This window comes from Triturus cristatus, chromosome 8 (genome assembly GCF_964204655.1).
Source record: "Triturus cristatus chromosome 8, aTriCri1.1, whole genome shotgun sequence".
Lineage (NCBI taxonomy): Eukaryota > Metazoa > Chordata > Amphibia > Caudata > Salamandridae > Triturus > Triturus cristatus.
The window spans coordinates 1,079,078,990-1,079,099,140 of NC_140591.1; the positions used below are offsets into that span (position 1 = coordinate 1,079,078,990).

The 20,151-nt window shown below is 44.5% G+C and overlaps 1 long non-coding RNA gene across 1 annotated transcript in view; it reads right to left on the minus strand.

Annotated features, from left to right (window-relative positions):
- Nucleotides 1-364: 364 nt before the first annotated feature.
- LOC146805406 (uncharacterized) overlaps nt 365-20,151 on the minus strand; it is a 68,921-nt gene continuing 49,134 nt past the window's right edge. Inside the window, exons 2-3 of the long non-coding RNA XR_014967457.1 lie at nt 10,021-10,080; nt 365-1,153 (exon numbers count right to left, since the gene is read on the minus strand). This is a non-coding gene — a long non-coding RNA (uncharacterized LOC146805406). The remainder of the gene's footprint in view (nt 1,154-10,020; nt 10,081-20,151) is intronic.

Here is a 20,151-nt window from a genome sequence, read left to right on the forward strand (position 1 = left end):
TAACGTGACATACAACAGTCCCTAGACTAGGCCATAAATACTACTTGCCACCCTGCCATCCTTGCAAGTTCACTGTGCTCACATCTAAGGTTTCCTGACACAATACATCATGCTAAGTCACATGTCATGACCAGACTTACACATTCCATGGATTGTACAGTGATGATATGAGTTACATACAAGCCAATATGCCACACTCCCCAACATCATCCCTGACAGAAGTGCAAGCAGAAATACAAATTTTTCCACTTTTATTTGAACAGTAAAACTAATTAACGACCCTAAACTAACACTGAGCACTAGAACTACAACTACAATCTAAACTAACTAGAACAATCTTACATACCTAAACTATCTACCCTAACTAATCCTAAACACACAACAACATATCTTAGACATCAACCCCCCTCCCACCCTTAGGCACACCACGAGACAGGACAAAGACATTTAAGCTATACATAAACTAACTACACATGTAACCTACACAAATATATATATTTTTTTGCATTTCATTTTTCAAAAAATACATCAACCCCCCACCCAATGGAAAAGGAAACTTATCCCCAAATACGGCATAATAGTAAAATGTCTAAAATCTACCTTAAAAGCTAACACTAACTATAACCTACGCTAAAACTACACTACCTAACAATTAAAAGAACTAACCTAACACTACTTAATAACAGATCTTAAAACATTGGGGGAAGGGAGAAGAGGGGGATGGGGTTCACCATCTCTAGGCATCATGGCAGTCCTAAGTAGTTTTTAAGGTCCGTTAAATGTCTGTTCATATTAGCCATTTCCCGCCTCATCTCTGCCAGGAACACATTGTTGTCATGAATCACCCTCCTGTCCCTAACTGTAAATGGCACCACCTGATCGCCCGGTGCAGGTGGGACTGTCCCTTGGTGGGGTGTGGCCGTAAGGGGATGTGACACCTGTTCAGGCTGGGACCCACCATTGACACCAGAGGGGCCTATGATGGGCTGTGTGCCAGTTGTCAAAATCTCGGGCACCGCCTTCCATGTTCCTTTCTTCAGTTCCTCCTGGTGCCTCTTGGCCATGTTGCAGTAACCCTTAGCCACCTTCTTTACGTGCTTGAAGCGGTCCTTCCTCACCTGGAAGGCATGTTGTTCCGCTGGCGTCATGTCGTCTGTAAAATATCAACAATGGAAATTTTCAGTCCTATAGACTATGTCAATGGTCTGCAATAACAGCTGTAATACAAGATCACTCAAACATGGGAGCCTACATTCCAGCGTAACTATGTGAAGTCAGAGAGTGACCTGGAAGACAAAATGTTGAAGCATGGCTCAGTGACTACATGCTAGGGAGACTGACATGACAGTGCATGGCATGGTACATGTACTGTCACAACCAAATGGGACTGACAGTGTCAAACGATGGTGCCATGACATACCCGGATTGAGGGTGACATGTACAAGCAATCAGAGGAGGGAGGCATTATCCCTCCATGTGTAGCACCACCCTCATCCTCTCCTGTGACACAGTGCTGTATGATATGTGCAATGCCCATGTGCAGGCCTGTGTGTCCCCCAGCAACTGTGTGCAGTTCATGAAGTTAGCGCCAACACAGGCACTCTTGCATAGGTGTCTGTGTGCTGGGGGCCTGGTAAATGTTTTGGAAGTTTACCCAACCTGCTCTGGAGCTATCCTGGGACAGCCCTACTCACACTTTCAACTATGCTGCATCATGCAGCACACATGTAAACCCGTTGTATGGATGAACGCAGAGTTATACATGATGCGCTGTCCCGCTCTCTCACACTACTACAGAATATCTGAAGTGCTGCCGCAGAGAGGGGGAAACATTGTTTCCTCCAAATTCTCAATCACTCATGCATGTCTTGTATCCGCTAAGTTCACTCCGTAGTGAATCAATAGAAGCATGCCTTTACAACGCTAAAAGTCACAATGCATTTCCCATTGTAACAGCACCCTTCAGTCTTGATGCTCATAGTGTGTTTAGGGGTAATGCTTTCTCACATATAGCGTTTGAGAGACGGAAAACGGAGCAGCGCGGAACCTGAAAGGTGTTTTTTTCATTTCCTGACCGGAGGGTTGGATCCGAAGCTCCGCGCTGGCAGAGAGGCAGAGAGGCGTCGACCATTTCCGAGTAGATTTTAGCAGCGGGGAAAGTGTCTAATAATTGACTTTGATTTCACCGGAGTTTGGCTCGTGCAGGTCAGACAAAGCCACAGAGCCACGGAGACAAAACGTATCAAAAATGGAGAAGAAATAATTACATCGCGTTATTCCAGCATATAGTAATAACAATTTGCTACAAACTATCCTTGCGTCAGGCAGAGCTTACGAATGTTGCTAAACTTCTTTGAGTTCAATCGGCGGTCTCCGCTGTGGCGTGCTACACTTTGTTTGTGCTGGGCACAGAGCAGCGTTTTTCCCGGCAGAGGTGGCTCACGGAAGAAAAAGAGGACGCCACTTCCACTTTCTATTGCCACACGCAGCAACAGAAAAACCGGCCCTGGGTCTGATTTGAACAACGTGGAGCAAGAGAACGAGGAGACCGAGATGGCAGAGGCAACACCACTGATCCCTGGTAAAACCATCACCAAACAGGGTAAGAACTCTAATAAGGGGGCTGCTGTTAAATCTAATGAAATACCCGGCATAAAAAGCTCTGTGTTACAAACTTTACCAGATCTATTTGAAAAGCATGCTGCAAAAAAGAAAATAACTGATAATGATAATCAAAGCACTGATATAACCGCAGCACAGTCTGCTAATCAATCATCTACAAGCGGTGATAATCAGAATAACTCTAATAATCCTTCTACTCTGATACCCATTCTGATACCGACCGACTCTTCGAGGAAGGGTATTATGGGATTTGCAGTTCCAGCTCCGGGTGGAGCTATCACCAATAGAGCATGCTCTCTTCCATCGCTGGTATTACTATCAAATGAAGCACCAAGCGAATCACGAAGTGTAAAAGAAACTACTGGGCATCAACATAATCAAGAGCTCCCCGAAAATTTTTTTTCACTATCAGAACTCTCATCCGATGAAGCGACGGGTCTTAATAAAGACTGGGCAGACTTTAGTGGTGAGAGCCTATCTTCTGAGGGTGAGATCAGTATGAGTCCTGATAATACTAATGCGGCAACCATTATAAAAAAGAATCGGAGGAAGAAGAGATCTTCTCGCATAATGAGCCAAGAGGCTGCTTCTAATTCACCAAACAATACGAATCCCCTATCTTCTAATTTAATATCCACCGCTTCTGTTGCCAATGATATTCCGGGGTCTAGCCATAATGCTATACCTGATCCTAGTCTACAGCAAGAGAACAACGAAGAGATTACACTGAAAACAATATTTGATACCATGATGTGTCATAGAGCAGAGAGCAAGGCCGAGAATCAACGCACGCAAATGACATGTGCCAAAGTCAAAAACGCAGTACGACGTGCAATCAAATTATGCTCAGAGACTGCTGATAGGGTCACTGAAGTAGAGGCCAGGATATCTGTACTAGAAGAAGAATGTATGGCTCAAAGACAAGAAGTGGGAGATTTCAAAGTACAAAAGGATGACCTATCTGACAAACTAGCTAGTTTGGAAAATCAGGCCCGTAGAAGCAACTTGCGTTTTTTGGGGATCCCTGAAAATAAAGAAGGAGGGGACCCGAGGAAGTTTATCATTAATTTACTAAACAATGCTTTTCCTGAAATTACTGATTGGGATTGGGCTCGGGAAATACAACAAGCACATAGATTCCCTTTCACAACAAGGAAACCACGACAAGGTCAAGAAAACTATCCTAGGGCCATTCTGGTGTCATTCAATAATTTCCTTGCCCGCGAAGTGATATTTGTAAACGCCAGACCAGATAAGAAAGCGGATGGTCTAGGTTGTCAGTTCTTTGTGCGACCAGACTACTGCCAAGCTACTGTGGCTCAACGATGGCAACTGAAGCAACTAATTCCTGATTTTCAGAAGAAAGAAGTAGCAGTATTTCTTCAAGGTCCTGCAAAACTAAAGACTATATACAAGGGCCAAACAAAATACTTTATTTCTATAATCAAAGCTAAGGCGTACTTGGAATCTCTTTGAATAAACAAGAAGATCTTCGATGTATAGTATGATAAATCTAGAACTTGAGCGTAATAATTATACTGTTTAATAATTATTTGAATGCAGGACCATTATGTTTCTCTATCTCTATACTCTCCTTTCTTCTTTTCTGAACTTTCTCCTTCTCTCGCTTTTCTTCTTCTTTTTTTTCTTTTCTTTTTTTTCTCTAGTAAGGACGCCACGGGTTAGGGACACGGCATCCATACGCTCCAGGAACTGAAAGTTCCTGTGCCTCATATAGTGGGGAGGGTGGGGGGAGGGGTTCTGGGAACAAGGGTGGGGGTGGGCAAGGGCAAGGGTTGGTGGTGGGGGTGTAAGGCAGAGGTGTTCAACACAGGGATGAATATAAGGCATTTAAATGATAACATTGAAGAGCAAATACTTGTGATGATGGTCGATAATTTTTTTCTATCACTTTTGATATGTATAAAAAGGTGAAAATATGTACTATTAATATCAATGGTCTTAATGATTTAAAGAAGATTGCTATGTTCCGAACAATGCTCCAAGTGCTGAATATTGATCTGCTATGTATACAGGAAACTCACATTTCATGGGATAAACGTTTTCTTCTGAATAATTTGGGATTGGAAGTTTTGATTACATCTAAGCAAATGGGTATCAAAAGAGGCGTTGCAATTTGTATGCGAAAGGGAATAGGGAAATGTTTAAAAACACTCTCTGATAAATGGGGCAGATGGGGACTGGCTGAGCTAAAAATTGGAAGCTGCAAATTTACCTTATGTTGTATTTATGGTCCCAATCTGGACGATGCCGAATTGTTTAACACTATGAATACAGAGCTATCCACTTGGACACAACCGATTATAGTCTGTGGAGACTTAAATATACATATGTCAGCCGACTGGAATATTAAATCAGAGAAGAGATATACGGGTCGAAAGGTTAAAACTTATAAAGCACTTAGAGACCTGGTACTAAGTAATGGGTTAACTGATGTCTGGAATAAATTTCATTATAATGACCCCGGATATACTTTTTTTTCTACTCCTTATCAAAAATTTGTCCGTTTAGACTACTTTTTTGTATCCTCAGTTTTTTTGGAGAAAATTCGTATTGAGATATTACCACAAGTCATTTCAGATCATAATCCTATAATTGCTGAGATGCAATTTTCTACTGATTGCCAAAACTCCACTAGATCCTGGTCATTTCAAAGAAATTTATTATTAAACGAAGAATACCTTCAATTTATGGTTAATATTACTAAAGATTACTTTCTAATAAACAACGATACTGCCTCTCCACAAGTAGTCTGGGACTCTTTCAAATCTATTGTACGGGGCGAGACAATCAGTTTTGCAAATTATAAGAGGAAAAAAAACCAAACAGATCTCAGGGATAGGTTAAACAAGATAAGGCAGGTCGAGCTGGAATTATCTACCGCATGTAAAAACAATGCTAATATAGAGGATGTACAAACACGACTAACCATTGAACGCTCAGGTCTTCGTACACATATTGCTGAAGAAGTAGCTGCAAAATTTAAACAATATAAAACGGAACGTTACGAATTTAGCGAACGTACGGGAAAAATTCTAGCACAGCGCTTACGACAAAAATCTTCTTTTAACGAAATACAATGTGTTAAAGATACAAATGGGGTCCTTCACGAAAGTAGGGAAGGAATATTAGAGGCATTTCAGGGCTTCTACAAGATGCTGTATAACGACTTTAACAATGAAACTGACAAGACTCTTAATCCCACAGATTATTTACAAAACATTAACCAACTTTCTTTGTGCACAGATGATATAGATTTATTTTCTAGGTCAATAAGCTGGGAAGAGATTGAAAGGGCTATTACGAGTCTTGCAGCTGGTAAAGCTATGGGGCCCGATCAGATTCCTCTTGAATTTTATCGGACATTTAGACTCTTGCTGAAACCAGAGTTGCTTAAAATTTTTAATGTAGCATTTCAAGACAAAGCTCCTGACTCCTGGTCCACAGCTACTATAGTTGTTTTTGTCAAAAAGAACAAGGATCCAAAGGAATTAGGCTCGTATCGTCCCATCTCCCTGATTACAGCTGATAGTAAGATTTATTCTAAAATTCTTGCAAATAGACTAAACGATGTTATGCCGGGTTTGGTTTCTAATATTCAACACGGGTTTATTAAACACAGGGACACTACAGATCACGTTAAACGTGTTATTGCACTGTTGGATTGGGCTCAAGCAAAGGAATCCCCAGTCGGAGTTATCCTACTCGATGCTGAAAAAGCGTTTGATAGAGTAGACTGGGGGTTCCTTTGGTCTGTACTAAAATGGAAGGGTTTTCCACCACAATTTATTAAAGCTATACAGTCACTTTATTCTAATGCAAAGGGTGTAATAAGATTAGGCACGGATATCTCTAGTCCATTTTCAATTACCAGGGGGACCAGGCAAGGGTGCCCCTGCTCTCCACTTTTATTTGCACTTTATCTAGAACCTTATTTGAATAGATTAATTATAGAACCCGGTATTCCACCTGTCCGACTCCATGAGATAGACCACAAAGTCTTAGCATACGCAGACGATGTGGCCATTGTAACCTCTGATTCTTCTTCCGCCTTACCTAAAATAATAGAAATTGCTAGTGAATTTGGTAAATTCTCTGGATACAAACTAAATATCTCAAAAACCCAAATTGTACATTCTAAAACTGGTACACCCACTGATATTCTACTAAATGATACTGCTACATACCTTGGTGTAACTATATCATCTAAAATAGATGACATTGTTGGACTAAATCTGGATCCTTTACTCATATCCACTAACAGAACCTTAGAAAGGATAAATAATCTACATTTATCTTTATTTGGACGGACCAATGTCATTAAGATGTTGATTTTTCCAAAATTTCTTTATTTTTTTCGCACCATTCCCCTATTTTTCTCTATGTCCCTTTTTAATAAAATAGATACGATGCTGTCCAGATTTTTATGGGGGTATCGCCGCTCAAGAAGATCTCTAAAATGGTGCACCTTACCGCAAGGGCGTGGTGGGTTGGGATTTCCGAATTTTAGAATGTACTATTGGGCTATAACTCTTAAAACAATTAAGGTTTTATTATTTTATGATCATGTCAGCGAAACCTTTATGTCACCATCCATTTTTGAAATGCTTATGGGTGCTCATGTGCGCCAATGTTTATTGATATTTACGGAGCCGAGTTATTACAAAAAAACAAAATTTAAGGTTCTTCTCTCTGCTTTTTTGGTTTGGAGACAAATTAATAAAGCTTTACGGATAATCTCAAAATATAATTTTTATACACCCATCTGTTGCAATATTTCATTATCTGGTATTTCTCAAGATATCTCCACGAATCGATTCCGTCTGGGACAGATTCATTCAATTGGGCAACTGTACCAAAATGGGGCTCTAATGTCCTTTTCCAAACTTCAAGATATATTGGGTCTCTCCAGAAACGAATTTTTTAAATACTTACAAATTCGTAGTTTTCTGGAAAAAAAAAACCTCTTATATAGTGACGCAATGGAGACCAATGTTGTTATGGAGAGCGGCAGGAGGGATAGTCGCATCGGTACAATCTATCAACTAATGGTCAACAGGCTGCATGATGATCTCGACCAACAAGCCCAGAAATGGGAAAGGAAACTGTGTATAGAAGGGATAGATCTGGCAAGGGCGTTTGAGATTAGTAATAAAACATTAATCAACAGTTCTCTTAAAAGTCAACATTACATGGCATCTCTAGATCTTTACTATACACCGGCAAAACTGGCCAAATGGAAAGCTACGAAAGGTATCAATTGTAGTCGTTGCGGAACTTTAGCAGCAGACTCATGTCATATGTTTTTTAGCTGTTCTGAACTAACTGTATATATAAATAGGATAGAAAAGTTTTTGACTAATTTGCTTAACACTAATATCAAGTTATGTCCATCTGTGATTATTTTTGGCTTATATGTTCCATCTGAGAGCTTATCTGCTGATCAAGAACATTTTCTTTTTATTGGAATGTCCATTTACCGTTTTTGTATTACCTCAAGATGGTTAGATGCTGATCCACCATCATTCGAGCAATGGTTGGGAAAGTTGTTAAATGTTTATAGAATGGATAAAGCAGTGTACAAATTGAAAGGACACAGAAAGAAGATATTTGCTAGGAAACTATGGTCTCCTATTGATAACTGGATTTAATCTAATAACGACCACATCTGTAAAAAGAGATATCTTATGTTTTCTATGTCTCACCGGTTTATTTTCTCTTCTTTTTCATTTATTTCTTACTTGGTTTTGTTAATAATGTATCAGCAATTATGCGAATGATTGTCATTGTTTAAAATGTTTTTCTCATCCTTGTATTTTGTATGCCTCTGCCACTGAAAATAAAAAAAAAAATAAAAAAAACAAAATATAGCGTTTGATAGCCCTGCATTGTAACATAAAAGGCACAGTAATGGAGGCAGAGCCAAACCATGTGTGGGAAATGCATGCAAAGTAATGACAACACTTGGGACAGAGGAGTTACCACACCTGGTCCTGAGTCAATCAAGGAATGTCCTCAAAGAGACAGCTTGTCGACACCATTACAGGGGACAAACTTGCCAAGGAGATTCATCAGGCCACCTTTGCTGTGTGTTTGGGGAACGTGCCATTGATATGCTTGGCTCAAAGTTAGACACTGCCACTTCGTTGAAGATGGCATGCAGCATACCTACAAATTCACAGTGCCAAACTGTGTCTGCGCACTTACAGACTGAAAAGCAATGCCTCCTTGTGCATCATCGGGCACACTTGCATATTCATCTCATGCAAGGATGTAGATGCATTCCATGTCATCTGATAGTCATCTGCAACCCCACTTACATGTCTCCTTTCCTATCAGTGTCCTGTGCAATCCACAGGCATGTGCTGTGGTGACAGTACCCATAGATCTAGGGGCATATTGACAAGGAAGTGGCGGAGATAGGCGTTAGCCTCCTTGGCTTAACGCCTCTTGCCGACAATTTGGAAACGCAAGTCTGCACCATATTACCAATGATGTGGTCCAGACTTGGTTCCCTCCGATGATGGCGGCAAGTCTCACAACTTAGCGGCTAGGCAGGCACACATGCACCAGAGTGCAAGGGTGTGTATGTGCAGGGGATGTTTTTTTCTGTACAGGAAGGTGCCCCTTCATGGCCATAACTAATCCTAGTTTACCATGTTGTAACTTTCATGTGTGCTGAGTTGTGCAGCACACAGGAAAGATACATTTTTGATTATTGTAGAGTTTTTCTGTATGCACAGGAAGGGCCACCATCCTGTACACATACAAACCATGTCATTTTGCTTACTCAATCTGTGCTGCACAAGGCAGCTCACATGTACAAAGAAAAAATGATGAGAAAGAAAGATTCATCCTAATTTAGCCAGAATATGAACAGGATCTCACTGTTGTTAAATTGTGCGCTGCCATCTATCAATGCCGCACTTGAACATAGGTGGCAGTGTCAAATATAGTGAGTGTTGCTGTGGAACGGCAACCGCAACACCCACTGCACTCCACTTGCACGCTAAACACAGTGTGAAAGTGTGCCTCATTACAAATGAAGCGTTATTACACATGAAGTGGATTAACGCTGGCTCGCTCATGATGCTAGACCCCTATTGACAACACCACTTCAATGAAAGTGAAGTTGTGTTGGCAATAGGGTCTCGATGATATGCACCATATTTACTAAGTTTATCACAGACTGGGGATGGGCAAGGTTACAACAGTGAAACCAGTGCATTGCTGATACTTCACTTACTTCAACAATACATCATCACAATGTAGGCAAGGGACATGTGATACGCACCCATACTGCATACTACAACGTTGATATTTTGACCCAGAAATCCATGACACTGCACTATATCAATATATTATGTCCAAACTCACTAGTGGTGTGTGGGTCCTTGAAGCTGTCGATGTCCCCCTGTGTGATTGGTGGCCGACCATCTGTGAGACAAGAAAAAATATATGTGTTGGTATCAGACGTTAAATCATGTGTCATATTCCTCATACCAATCATCACCATAACAGAAAATGCTACGTAACTGTAGAGTTGCGTTTCATGTTGGATACATGATTGTGTCCACTTTGACTGCCATTCACAAAAGAACAGTGAATGCTGAGTCAGGACAAACCAGACTGTAATGCTAGCTAACATGCACATGCTAGTAGTGTGAGACATCCACAAGGCACCATTACTACAAGCATCATGATGTTATACATCCTCTTTGTACAATTGCATTGCTGCCGTTCGCACAAAGCAGTTTCACAGAGCTTGTTTGTGTATAAAAATCTGGACATGTCCAATTTCCTTTGACCATTTGTTCCTAGTAAATACATTGTCACACATCAACTATGTTCACAGGGCAGTGTAGGTAACGTAACACAATTCATGAGGAAAGCATTTTAATACTACCTTTTGGCAAGCACACTGCTCACATGAACAGTTCCTTGGACAGTGCATGTACAGTCACCCCTGCCGTACACAAACAATATTCTGCATGCACACACTTTTTGTGCAGGTTTGCCAGCTATGGCACAACCGTGCTAAGTGTTGCTCCTGCGCAGTGGTTAACACATACTTGCACCCTATGCTTGTCAATATGATGCAGCGTTGAGTCTCGGATGTGCCAATGTTATGTGTGAGTGCATTACATCTCCCACCTCACTCAGCAACCTTTTTTCACTGTGACACCAGTGTCACACACGTCATTTATTTTAGTTTAAGCAATCACAATTAAATGTAGAGTTTGTACTTGCCACCCTGTATGCCAGTCATGACTCCCATGTAGTCCAAGAGGTCAGCTTCACAGGCCAGCAGATCCTGCCAGCGGTGCTTCCACTGGTGCACGGTGCGGTCCACTCCAAAGAACCGGAGCATCTGCACCCGCACACGCTTCCACTTCATCTTCTGCACACTGACATTGTATCCTTGAAGGATACGACCTCCCCTCTCCAACATCAATTTAAGGCAGAATTTTATCAGCCAGAGGAAGCCCCCCAATGCCCCCTCGGACATCCTGCCCTCCCTGCCCACACCCGGCATCTCCCTGCACACCTGAGAGCCCAGAGCAAAAAATTATAACCCTCTAATATATCCCCAAAAACTACTAAGAAAGTTAACTACCTCAGACAAACACCCGACAAATTTGAGTACAAGAGACAAAAAAAGACACAAAATAAGTACACATCACTTAACAGACACTATCAACAGTACACAGGACACAGCAACACTCTCAAAATCTCAACACTGCAGCACACACCACCAAACACCTCCAACACTCTCCACAATCGCTAGCAATGTGCTCATAAGAGAAAGTGAAAGTGCAAAACACTACTCCAGTAGACAGGAAGCAGGCAGACATCACTTCCTGTCTCAATGCAGCCTGTTTTTGAGAAAGCGGTCAAATCTGCACGCTAATAGGCTCATGAGTAATATTTAGCATTGTACAATGTGTTGAGCGATGTATTTTTCCATCGGGTGAGTAAAAAAAACATTGCGTTATCGTTATAGTGGCAAGAACTTCACGCTTACAGCAAATTCATACACAGATGTACAGTCTTAGAGCTAAATTCTTTTCAGACACATAAAACAACATGAAGTGCTTGATTAGCACACAAATGACTCCCTAAATATGATTTTTCACAACACATGACACCCTAAATTGCAACTTTCACCCCAGCTGGCACCATAATTGCATATTTCACAACAATAAATTCAATCAATCATGGGAATTGTAAGTGTGCTACTCACCCGTGGGGGTCACGAGGTGCTGGGGTGGTGGTGCACAGATCTGTTGGCCAAAGAGTAAGCTCTTCTGGGGCTTCATGAACGTGTTCATGGAGGGAGCGTGTCTGATGTCTGTCGGTAGCTTGGGCCAGGTCTTGGCTGCAATGTTACAGATGGATTTTCCGCATCCTCAGGCTCTGTGGATATGAGGGTTTTTGGCCAGTGATAGTTTTGTAAATTGTGGTTTTCTTTTGGGTATGTGTAAGTTGATTATGTAATTGAGGTATTTGTGTCCATTGTTGTGTAGGCATTTGTAGACATGAGATGAGGATGTTGGAGCTGAACGAGTCTGGCGGCGGTGTTCTGTATTGTCTGTAGTTTGCAGAGTATGGACTTGTAGTGCATTCACATAGTACAGTCTGCTGGTGATGGGTGCATGGGTGACTGTCTACCTTGACTCAGGGGGGATCCATTTGAAGGACTTCCAGAGGATGTGGAGTGTGTTGAAGCAGCTGTAGGTGACGGCGCTAACCTGCTGGTTCATGTTGAGTGATGAGTCTAGTATGATGCTGATGTTTTTTTGCGTGGTCTGTGGAAAGAGGTGGTCTTCTGAGGGCCGTGAGCAAACAGGTGTTGTCCCATGCTGAAGGGATAGTTACAAGGACGAGGTCTTCTGTCTTCTCAGGGTTGAGCTTCAAGCAGCTGTTGGTCATCCAGACTGCGCCATGTTGCATTACTTTCAGGAAGTTGATAGTGGCGGTGGAGTGGTCTTTGGTGAGTTAGAGGATGAACTGGGTGTTGTCAGCGTGGGATAGGATGTTGAGGCCGTGTTGTTGGGCGATGTCTGCGAGGGAGATACATGTATATTTTGAAGAGGCTCTGGCTCAGTGATGAGCCCTGTGTTACTCTACAGGTGAGAGTCGTGGGATCAGAGATGAAGTCTGGCAGTCTGCTCCTTTGCCTTCTTACGGTGGGGAATGATTGGATCCAGTCCAAGGCTGTACCTTGGATGCCTGCGTCATGTAGTTTGGTGACCAGTGTGCGGTAGGAGACGTGTTTGAAGGCTGCTGAAAGGTTGAGTAGTATGAGGTCTGCATAGTGTCCTTGGTCCAGGAGTGTGTTGATGTTGTCTGTGGCATCAAGTAGGGCGGTCTCAGTGCTGTGCTTGTTTCTGAATCCTGATTGTGATGGGTTGAGGATGGCGTTCTCTTTGATGAATCTTGTCTGTTCCCTGTTGACTGTTTTCTTGGTGACTTTGGCTGCAAAGGTGAGGAGTGAGATGGTCCGATAGCTCTTGAGGCTGGTGGGGTCAACTGTGTGCTTCTTGAGCAGGGCCATTACTTCTGCACGCTTCCATTTGTCTGTGCAGGTGGATGTTTTGAAGGTGGTGTTGATGTTGCATAGTGGTTTGTGTGCATTGGCAGATGCAGCTCTGTGGTAGTTGTGAGGGGTCCAGGGGTCTGTGTGGGCTGCAGAGTGGATGCCTTTCATGGTGTAGGTGGCGTCTTCATCCGTGCCTGGTGTCCATTTAGAGATGGTGGTCTGGTTGGTATCTTCGGGCTGCAGGTGGTCCGGCTGCCGCGTCCAGCGTGTGGTCCCGCAAATTGTCTTAGAGGTTTATGAAATTGAGGTCGAAGTGGGTTCAAAGGTGATTGAAGATGACACCCTAAAAAACATCTTTGACCACAATTCACGCCCATTTTTCATCTTTGACCACATTTCATGGTCATTTATCATCTTTGAACCCGTTTCATGCCCATTTTTCATCTTTGACCACATTTCACGCCCATTTTTCAACTTTGACCCCATTTCACTCCCTAAATTGCATAAATTAATGCTTTCATTACCACACCGACACACTCTATTGACTTTTTGCCCCAAATCGACAATTAGGATTTGTGCACAGAGGACAACCTATGACTTACACAACAGGACACACCAAATATTAGAGTTTGTTAGCACAATTTACACAATTAAAAGTGTACTTTGGCACATTTGACACACTGAAGAGCATCTCTTTACTGAGGAGACCTTCCCACCATTAACTGAATATTGTGATGTTCTTTGCAATCATTGTGCTACGTACTCTTTTCATAGTGATGTACTTATGCAGGACAGTAAAATGCAGACAGGGTATGTGTGTAGTGTATTTTTATTGACACAAACCGTGATTGGGGTCATTTTGCAGTGATATACATCTAATGGGGACTGTCACAATGTGACGTGCTCAGTTGAAGAAATTGTTTATTATTCGGTTCCTTCGGGCAGTTCCTGTTGCATTAACTGTGGTGTGTGCCACCTGCCTCATCTTCATCTTTATCCTGGTCATCGTCCGGTGCATCAGGCACTTTGATCCATGGAGCATTGGTGCGCACACATATATTGTGCAATACACAACATACGAGGAGGATTTTGTTCACCATTTCAGGGCTGTACAGCAGTCTGCCACCTGTGATGTCCAGGCTACGAAAACGTGACTTTAGCATGCCAAAAGTGCACTCCACAATGGACCGGATGAATCTGTGGGCCGCATTATACTGCCTCTGTGCCTGGGTGTTGGGGTTTCGGAGGGGTGTCATCATCCACGGGCATAGTGCATATCCTTGATCACCTGTAACATGTGATGGAGAGATGTGTTCATTATTGGTTATGCAGGCTGTGTTGTTAGTGTGGATGGTTTTGTGTTGTGTGATTTGTGCTATGTTGGACTTCATGTTAACTGTAGGAGAGTAGGATCTGCTTCACATGTTTACGCCCACTTTTTGCTGGTGTTTCACTGTTTTTTGACTTTAGTCTGGCTGGGATCCTGCTACTCGGGGGCCCAGCCTAGCTGCTTCCTCTCTAAAATGATTCCATGTACTTTAGGTACATTACAGATTGGATCTGAGGTGCCCTTGTAAGCCCCTAGTATATGGTATACTTTGTACCCAGGGCATAGGTACCCCAGAGGCCTACCAGGGGCTGAAGCATGTTTTATGCCACCCCTGGAATGCCACCTAAAATGACACCACAGGTCTGCTACTGCAGCCTGGGTATGGTGGTGCATGCACCCTTTACTTTGATATAGGTTACCTATATCACTATATATATACACACATATAAACCTGTAAGTCACTCCTATGGCAGGCCTTATCAGTCCTGAAGGCAGAGTGCTTGGTTCTTATGTGAGATGGTTCCCCTGCATGAGCAGAGCCCCTCTTCAGCATTCGGAGACCCTCCTCTGATGCTGTTTGTAGTACAGCCTGATCATATACTCTTAAATGCATTATAACCAAACGGTAAATACTACATTTGGACTGGCTGCACGGAAACATGTCATGTTTGGTGTCAAACACCTTTGAATCAAACCCCCACACCAGTAACTGGTGTGGGAGTATGACCCCACCCTTCTAGAGGGAGAGACATGACAGCACTGGTATACCCGGTAGAAACTTAATAAAGCCCTGGCATCACAAAATGGATGCTGCAGCCACAGATACGGGTTTGGCCTCCTGCTGCTGACCGAAACTCCGGCAGGGGAGGCCTGGAAAATAGCTTTCCTGTCACAGGGAGGTGTAACCACCTCCCAGACAGGCTTATGTGTATTGGGGCTTGGTGGGAGCACTCTCTGAGGGCTTTGAAGTCCTGCACTGGGGGCACATTTGGTGTCCCTGTGCATAGTCCAGCTCAAACCGGTTCAGGGGCTTCTAGCCCCTGCTCTGGTGTGAAACTGGACAAAGGAAATGGGTGTGGCCACCCCTCTTGCCAAACTCTCCCATAGGTGGGTCCACAGAGTATGTCCAACCCCTACCTTAGTATAAGTATGGGACCCCTGTCCTTAGGACTTTGGATTACCCTAGATGAAACTCTGAAGCTGAATCTTGGACCTTTGACGCTCTGCTCAAGATCAGAGGACTGAAGAAATCTCCCTTAGGGTCAAGGAGTGACTCCCCTGCTTGGCAGGCACCAACGAAGCAATTTGCCGGTCTGCATCATTGAAGCTCCTGCCAGACTCCGAAGTATTTGCAGGCCAGGAAGAGAATTTCCAGACATCTCAGAGACCGACCTGAGTTTCCAGCAAAGCTGAGACCCGCAGCCCTCATGAGTAGCGTGGAACCGGAACTCCTACTCACCGTGCACTTTTGCAAGTGCATTGACTTTTCAACGTCTCTTGAAGTCGTGCTTGGGCTGACTTGTAGCCCCCTCCTCAAGCACTAAATCTACTGAAGATTGTTGGCCTGGTCATTCCGAGTGACCCATGGGCTGTCGTTTTGTGTTTCGTCTTGAGGTCCCTTTGCAATCCCTGGTCCATTGACTGGTGGGTTCCTGAGGGGGTACCTTTGTATTTGCTTGGGCTTCCCTGGTTGCTCCAGATGTGCCCTGACTCCCAACCAAGTGGTGAGTCCCTCAGACATTGCTGGTCTGCACCGAAGCATCTTTCTTGTTTCTGTGTGGGTTGCTGTTGCCAAGGCTTGTTGTGTCCAATCCGGGCACCGATGCTGCAGCACTCGACATCCTTTGTGGGACTGCTTGAATCTAGCTCCTGGTTGTCCTCGAAACCTCCTGGTCCTCGTGGTTGAAGAGTCAAGCTTCACCTCCTTCACCTGAAATCACCCGACATCATGAGAATCTGCTCATCGCCTTCCTGGTCACTGGCAAGTGACCCAGACTCTGTCCCCTCTGCTTTCAGGTTCTTCTCATCTTCGATCCAGGCTTGGATCTCTTCGGACACTTCGCATCTTCACTGCACTGCAACAGCACTTCTTCGCCAGCTCTCATTGAAATCGACGACGCGACACGACACGACACCAAAAGACACCTATGCACCCGGCTTCCCTGGGTGAGGTAACATGAGTACTCCGGTGCTCCCGGGGGTGCTAGCCCTAGAACTTCCTAAGTCCAAAAGGGTTTGGTCCTGACTCATTTCTAAGTGTCCCTAATCTTTAAAAATCTAACCGCGACTTTCCCCATAGAAGCTAACGGGAGCTCGCGGCTGTGTTCACACACTGCACACGGCCCCTGTGGGTACCCTGTGTCACTACCTTGGGTGGTTCCTTGGGATCCCAGCGATTCTACAATCAATCAATCAATAAATCATGGCATTTGTAAAGTGTAATACATACCTGCGAGGGTCTCAAGGTGCTATGGGGGGCGGGGGGAGGGGGGAAGCTGCTACTGTTCGAAGAGCCAGGTCTTGAGCAGTCTTCTGAAGGTCAGAAGGTCTTCAGTCTGCCGCAGGTGGATGGGGAGGGTGTTCCATGTCTTGGCGGGGAGGTGGGAAAATAATCTGCCGCCAGTGGTCAATCTTCGGATGCCGGGGACGGTGGCGAGGGTGTGGTCTGCGGAGCGGAGCTGGCGGGTGGGGGTGTAGAGGCTGAGTCGGCTGTTGCGGTACGTTGGTCCGGTGTTGTGGAGTGCCTTGTGTGTGTGGGTGAAGAGTTTGAAGGTTATCCTCTTGTTGACAGGGAGCTAGTGTAGGTCTCTCAGGGGGGGTGTGATGTGGCTGTGGCGAGGAATGTCGAGGATCAGGCGTGCGGAGGCGTTCTAGTTGCGTTGAAGCCGTTTCAGGAGTTTGGCCGGGGCTCCTGCGTAGAGTGCATTTCCATAGTCCAGTCTACTGCTGACGAGGGCCTGGGTGACCGTCCTTCTTGTTTTGGTGGGGATCCACATGAAGATCCTGCAAAGCATGTGGAGGGTGTTGAAGCAGGAGGAGGAGACAGCGTAGACCTGCTTTGTCATGGAGAGGGTAGAGTCGAGGATCACCCCTAGGTTGCGTGCATGGTCAGTGGGTGTTGGGGGTGTTCCTAGTGCAGTCGGCCACCAGGAGTCGTCCTAGGCCGAGGGGGTGGATCCGAGGATGAGGACCTCCGTCTTGTCCGAGTTCAGCTTCAGTCAGCTGTTCCTCATGCAGTCGGCGACGGCCTTCATTCCTTCGTGGAGGTTGGTTTTGGCAGTGTGGGGGTCCTTGGTGAGGGAGAGGATTAGCTGGGTGTCGTCGGCGTAGGAGATGATGTTGAGGTCGCACCGTCGGACGATGTGGGCAAGTGGTGCCATATAGACGTTGATGATCTCGGTGGCTTCGGAGCGGAAGGGGGGAGGCAGACGCTCTGTGTTCTGCCGGAGTGGAAGGAGGAGGTCCAGTCCCGGGCTTTCTCTTGGATTCCGGAATCATAGAGGCGTGTTCGTAGTGTGCAGATGCAGACCGTGTCGAAAGCCGCTGACAGGTCCAGGAGGATGAGGGCCGCGGTTTCTCTGTTGTCTAGCAGGGTCCTGATGTCATCGGTGGCGGTGGTGAGGGCAGTTTTGGTGCTGTGGTTGCTGCAGAACCCGGACTTGGACGGGTCCAGGATGCTGTTCTCCTCGAGGAAGCTGGTCAGTTGTTTGTTGACAGCCTTTTTGATGATCTGCGCCGAGAACGGGAGCAGGGAGATGGGTCAGAAGTTCTTGAGGTCCTTTGGGTCCGCCTTGGGTTTCTTCTGTAAGGCGTTGATCCATGCGTGCTTCCAGCTCTCCGGGAAGGTTACTGTCTCGAAGGAGATGTTGATGGTTTTCCGGAGATGGGGTGCGATTGAACAGGCTCTAGGCCTTGTGTCTAGTTAACTTGTGGTTCTTATACCACTATTTGAGTATATGGTTTGGCTCGCCCCTAGGGCCTGACGTGTATTTGTGCTATTTTACTGTGATTATTGAAGTGTAACTTATGTGTTTTGACCTCTAGTCTCATAAAGAGACTAGGAGGGTGTGTTTAGTAATAAATACATATCTTTTATATATATATATACCTGGTGTGGATATCTTTCATTTAGTGTCTCAAGAGATTATAGACTGGTAAAACAAGCTGCTTTACATTCCTTCAAGACTTAGCCTGAAGGCTACTCTCCATAGCTACCACTAGTATAACTTTCAATAAAGGTTGTGTTTAACCTGTAACCAATAAGAGGTTGTTTGGACTGATACGAGGTGCACACTATAACTAGTGGACAGCTTATATCAGGCCAACTTCTCATATTGGTGTGCAGCGTGTGGGATTCCAGCTTGCTATTGTTTTACCAGATAATCTCAATTGAGTAACTAACTGAAAACCACTAAAGGTACCCTAGGTACATATAATACAAGCTTTAGAATACAGTAAGTTCTACCGAACTTAGAGTTGTGTGTTAAGGGATAGCACACCCTTTCTACAACTCAAGAGAGTTTAGTAGGCCACACTAAAGTAGGAAGTGCAATACACCACACCACACTAGTAATGTCTTCAAGGCCAGGAACCAGTAGGTCCTTGCCAGAAGCCAATGGGCTTCAAGATTCCCAGTATGATAGACTCCCATTCATGGAATTGAGGGCATTGTGTACAACTAGGAAACTCAAGACAGGCAAAAGTCCAACCACCCATCATCTCATAGAGGTACTCAGGCTGGATGACCTTAGCAGATATTTAGGATCTGAAGGGCTAGGCAGAGTGGGTGGGACAGCACCTGAGGAAAGGCCTAGGGGTGTAACTCCCCATGACCCGACCTCTGAGGCTTGCCAGGCAGATAACAATGATCTGGACGTAGAAAATCCAATTCTCCTAGACAGTGATGGAGAGGACCATAATGGACCCCTCTTTCTCCCTCCTGGGAGAGTTGGTGGTGGGCCAAGACGGTCAAGATCTCCCTCAGTGGAGTCTAACAATTCTAACTCATCTATAGGAACCTCAATCTCCTCTCATAGGAGGGAAACCTCTCTGGAGAGAAGGGAGAGACTGCTTAAGTATGAGGAAGCTCAGCTTGAAATCAGAAGGAAGCAGGTAGCCCTAGATAAGGAGGCCCTAGAGCTCTACAGAGCTGGAAAGCTAGAAAGAAGTTGGGACTAGAGTCCCATGGTGGTAGCAACATCCCTAGAGATAGGGAAAGGTCTCTTGTCCATAGAAACCTGAATAAGATTGTCCCTCCTTTCCAGAGTGGGGATGACATCCACAAATGGATAACTGCTTTGGAAAGGGCCAGAAAAGTATAAAGGGTTCTCCAGGAGCAGTGGGCAGCAATCTTATGGCTCTCCTTTGCATACAAAGGTAGAGATAAACTCCTCACTGTTAGAGAAGGAGTCAGATGATTACAACAGTCTGAAGAGTGCCTTAATTGATGGGTTTGGCCTAACCACTGAGCAATACAGTTTAAAGTTCAGGGATACCCAAAAGGCACAGACTAAGGACTGGGTAGACTTTGTAGATTGTGCTACTAAGGCTCTGGAAGGTTGGTTACTTGGCAGTAAAGTGCATGACTATCAAGGATTGTACAATTTGATTATGAGGGAGCAGATCCTTAATAATT